At 47.5% G+C, this 4,456-nt stretch overlaps 4 non-coding genes across 4 annotated transcripts, besides 6 other annotated features; 3 read left to right on the plus strand and 1 right to left on the minus strand.

Annotated features, from left to right (window-relative positions):
- Positions 1-25: 25 nt before the first annotated feature.
- Positions 26-49: a microsatellite.
- Positions 50-639: 590 nt separating this feature from the next.
- Positions 640-659: a microsatellite.
- A 476-nt stretch (positions 660-1,135) lies between these two features.
- Positions 1,136-1,168: a microsatellite.
- Positions 1,169-2,365: 1,197 nt separating this feature from the next.
- Positions 2,366-2,399: a microsatellite.
- A 355-nt stretch (positions 2,400-2,754) lies between these two features.
- Positions 2,755-2,791: a sequence feature (A-rich).
- A 420-nt stretch (positions 2,792-3,211) lies between these two features.
- Positions 3,212-3,284, plus strand: Tco025E_00226. The gene has a single exon. It is a non-coding gene; the product is annotated as a tRNA-Asn (tRNA).
- Positions 3,285-3,348: 64 nt separating this feature from the next.
- Positions 3,349-3,420, minus strand: Tco025E_00227. The gene has a single exon. It is a non-coding gene; the product is annotated as a tRNA-Ala (tRNA).
- A 97-nt stretch (positions 3,421-3,517) lies between these two features.
- Tco025E_00228 lies at positions 3,518-3,590 on the plus strand. Its single transcript has one exon. It is a non-coding gene; the product is annotated as a tRNA-Arg (tRNA).
- Positions 3,591-3,677: 87 nt separating this feature from the next.
- On the plus strand, positions 3,678-3,749 carry Tco025E_00229. Its single transcript has one exon. It is a non-coding gene; the product is annotated as a tRNA-Lys (tRNA).
- A 171-nt stretch (positions 3,750-3,920) lies between these two features.
- Positions 3,921-3,979: a microsatellite.
- Positions 3,980-4,456: the final 477 nt, after the last annotated feature.

A 4,456-nucleotide genomic window follows, 5' to 3' on the forward strand; every position in this document is an offset into this window, starting at 1 on the left:
AGGGTGCATGCGTGCATCCATACCGCAAACAAACAAACAAAAATAAAAAATACGGCTTAAGCCCCATAGTAGAGAAGGAAAACTAAAAGTTGGATGCAGCAAAAAGAGAACTTCGAGGCGCACTAAGAAATTACCTTGCCGTGCTCCCAGCTTCAGTCAATTTCCCTGCTGCCAACTCAAACATGAAAAAGAAGCATCGCATAAGCTCATAAAGAACACCACAGATCGATGCAGTCCATTTGCATATAAAAATTAATGGGACAGTACAACATATAAGTCACGTAATATGAAATGATTCTGCATTATACTGTCTTATTTTGTCTTTAGTTTTTTTATTTTTACTGTTTTTATGCGCAGCAACGCACTACGCGTCTTCTGAATCAGTGTACATGGGGATCCAGGATGAACAACGGCAACACAGAGAAGAGGAAAAATATCCAAAAACTTAGAATTAGATTTCAAACAGAGAGAAAAAACTGCAGTGTAAGAAAGTAGCCCAAATAAAGAAGGGAAGCGTCTATGGAATTCCATATATTCCCTTCCAAGACGCAGTTGGCAACGTAAACTCACTCGCATTGCAAGCATAAGAAACAGAATATTGGTGAAGAAATGGCAAGGCCAACGCTTTTTTTTCTAAGCAATAATAATAATAATAATAAATGAAGACATATTAAACAAATCACCTAAAACCGGTCCCGCTCAGGAACAAATTTGAGCACCACCTAGTTAAATTTAGTAATAAACCAGTAATATGCTCAAATATATATGTTAAGCACACCTCTAAGGCGTAACTCTTGCGAAGGAAAATGATAAATATAAAACTAAGAAGAAACAGCCCCCAAAACCCTGCAGATGCCCCAAAAGAAAAAGATATATTATTCTTTGTTTTTTGTTTTGTGAAGGTAAAGCCCAATGACTTAGGCTCCGATTTGGCCTCTGTTTATCCTATTAGCCTCATTCATTCTTTGTTGCTTTTTTTTAAATTCAGAATACATACATACGCAGATATCGGTGCATACATAAATGGTGGGGCTTGAACTCCCCAAATACTTCAAAGATATTGGGAATGCAGAAGCGAGGGCGCAGCACATATGCATGTATAATGACACAAATTCTCGCGTCACTGACGCTTCCCAATGATAATATAAAATAATAATGTATATAATATTAGTGGAAACTGCCATCGGAAGAAAAGACGGAACAATTACACTCCGCTACCCTGTTCGGAAGAATAGCCGAACGGGCACTGAAAACAATTATTATTACCGGCTTGTAGAAGTCTAATACGTGAATGGGGTAATTCCGTAGTTGCCTAATTTCAATAAATAAAAGGACCAGTTTTGCCTAGAGTTTTTTTTTCTTCGTGTGCTTTTGCGTGTGTAGGGGGGGGGGGGGAAGGGCGTTGGTAGAAAGAAGTTCGAAAGGCCGCGGCCCAGAAGCCAGGTGAAGGATAAAGCACAACTCCGTGATGACGACAACACCAAAGCTTTATTTAAAGCTACAAGCTTGTATAGCTCAATACAATGTCCCCCTCGAAGTACCACGTGGGATGGGTAAGCACTACCGCGAACAGCATGCCCCTGTTCAAAACATCACCTGTGAGAAAACGGAGTTCAAGGAAAGTTCATAAAAAAACGCATCACAAACATGCTGAGGAAATTGAAGAGTTCTCCAAATATGTAGAAACCCACGTCTACTAAAAAAAAAAGCCGCCAGATAGGGTGTGGATTTGTGCCTTTTGAACCCATCTAGTATTTGGCTCCAAGGAAGAAAGTTGCAACAACGACACCAGAAGGCAAAGAAGCGAAAGGAAAATAAAAAACAGGCAGACCAGAAGCAAAGCCCGATTGTACCTTGTTTGCTTATTCTGGGGCTCTCGGAGGGCCATTTTTTGCTCCAATTTTCTATCGTTCTCGGATGAAGAACTTCTGTAAGGGGCCAAAAGCATCGAGTTCCGAGGCAAACACAAACTGCAATATATATAAGGATTCATGAAGGATACTGGTAAATTACGGAGAGCCAGAGATAACGTGCGACCAAGACAGCGGCAATAAGCGGCACATATTGCCGGAAAATAGCGTGAAGAACATGCTCATTCGTGAAGTAAGAATAATAGCAACGTATAAAACAAAAATCAAATGCAGAAACCACCACGCAACCCAATTATGAAAAACAACTCTGTAAACCTTTGCCAGGATTTTTTTTAAAAAAAGTTGCAACAATGGTGATGGAGGAATAATCCAGTAACACTAAAAACAAAGGAAATACTCGGAATATATTCTGGCATTGCCTCACAAGCTTGAAATTGACGGCGTCGATCCGTTTTAAATCTCGGAAAGTAAAACCCAACGGGCAAGAAAAAAAAACACACACAGACGCGCGCGCACACACACACACACGGTTGCTTCGTTGCTGTGATTAGCAGCAAGGATAAAGCTGAATAAATTCCCGTTCAATAATCCACTTAATCTCGGGATAGGCCGTTTTATTTTTTTATGAGATGCCAAACACTTCTGGGCGGTAGTAAAATTTCAGACTTGGACCGACTGGAAAACAAAAGAACAACCTCATCAGGGCAGCAATGCTCATTCTGTTTTTGTTTCGGTCCTTCGCCTAAGCGGAGCCCCGCAGCAGCCTCACGCGGAGAAGTCGCGGTGAAACAGGCTAACATGTCGCAGTAGATTGTTGCAGGACAGTTTTCCCGCATCAAGCTCCCTTCTCCGGGATCCCGCGTGACACGACGTGTTCCGGTTGAAAAAAAAAAAAGGAAAGCAAAAACAAAAACAAAAAACGTCCCTCCACACTTGCCCGCGCCCTTGAAAAGAAATCGTCACTTCTTCCCTGTTCCTCATCCGGCGGCGTGGCACCCCCCGTGGCGCGAACGCGCGCCGCTTGCCTCACCCCGAATGAGTACACGTTTTTTTTTTTTAGCCCTCCTCGTTGTTGCTGTGTTGGCCTCGCTCGCGTGCAAAGGGCGGTTCCGTCCGACAAAGGAAAAAAAAAAGGCCGCCGCTGTGAGACGTTAGCATACAAAAAACAAGCGAGCAAGAGAAGCGGAAGTAAAAACGACAATAGCAGAGGACCACAGCGCTAGCGACCCCGACCGAGCCGCCGACCACGAAGAACGGCGGTTAGGAGAAAAAAAAAAAAACGATTAAAAATATCAAAGGCCGTGCGCATGTGGGCCGTGTACGCGTGTACGCCGGGTGCGTCCTCCCTGGCGCAGTCGGCAGCGCGTTAGGCTGTTAACCTACAGGTCGTTGGTTCGAATCCAACGGGAGGAGCTTTTTCGACAGCCCCGGGAACAATTTTTTCAATGCTCCATCGTCTTCTCTGTGGCAGAAAAGCTGGACGAGTAGGGGATCGAACCCTAGGCCTCCTGTATGCAAAACAGGCGCTCTACCACTGAGCTACACGCCCGACGAGGACGCCCGTCACGTCAGCCTGTGGAGAAGAAATTTTTTAAATCGAGATCATCTCTCCTTTCCTTCAATTTCTGTGGCTCGCTTGAGTGACTGCTCCAGTGGCCTAATGGATAAGGCTTTGGACTTCTAATCCAAAGATTGCGGGTTCGAGTCCCGTCTGGAGTAAGGAGTTTTTGTGTGCCGTGTGTGTGTGCCTTCCTAAAAGGAAAAGTGAGGCTTGTGAAAGGGCGGCAAAGGAAAACCCTCGCCGTTGCCTTCCTAGCTCAGCGGTAGAGCGCACGGCTTTTAACCGTGTGGTCGTGGGTTCGATCCCCACGGATGGCGGCTTTTCCCCCCCCGCCTGCTGCGGGAGGGCACGGCGTGCGCTGAATAGCGACTGCGCGTCCGCCGCGAAAACCGCAAGTCACCCCGGCGGGAGAGCCGCGTCGACGGTCTTCGAACGCCCAAAGCGCAGTTTTTTTCGACGCCACAGCAAGCACGCGCCCACTCCCCAGCCGCCGCGGCAGGGCGGCGCGAACGACGGCCCGCGCGCACGCACGCACACACGCGGCGCGGGGGGTGATCAGTCTGCATCTTCTACGTTGCGAGCAAAAAACGCGGGGCAGGGGTAGACAGCGAGGGCATGTAATGGGCATGTTTCACGAAAACGATGGCGCAGTTTCTCCCGGAGGTGGAAAAGAGTCCGCCACTCCGCGCCACCAACGCCAACGGCGCCTCCATAGGGAGAGAAGGCAACAGAAAAAAAAAAACCCGCACAGACGCGGCAAAACGCAGGCGCCCACTAACGGACAAGCCCCTCCCCCTCTCCTCTTCTTTGGCGGCTTATTTCGTTTTACTCTTTTATGCTTGCATTGCGCGTCGCGACCGGCAACGGAGGCCGCGCAAGGCGTCCGACCCCTGCGGCGGGGGTGGGTATATGCCCCTCCGCCGCCGATTGCCTCCCCCCGCCTCCCCCGCCTCCCTACCCTTTTGGGGGAGGTGCGTGGAATTCATAGGGGGTGACGCACGCGTGGAAAAACCACTTTTTTTTT

Source organism: Trypanosoma conorhini, assembly GCF_003719485.1.
Source record: "Trypanosoma conorhini strain 025E chromosome Unknown Tco_14.4_contig_00004, whole genome shotgun sequence".
Classification (NCBI taxonomy): Eukaryota; Euglenozoa; class Kinetoplastea; order Trypanosomatida; family Trypanosomatidae; genus Trypanosoma; species Trypanosoma conorhini.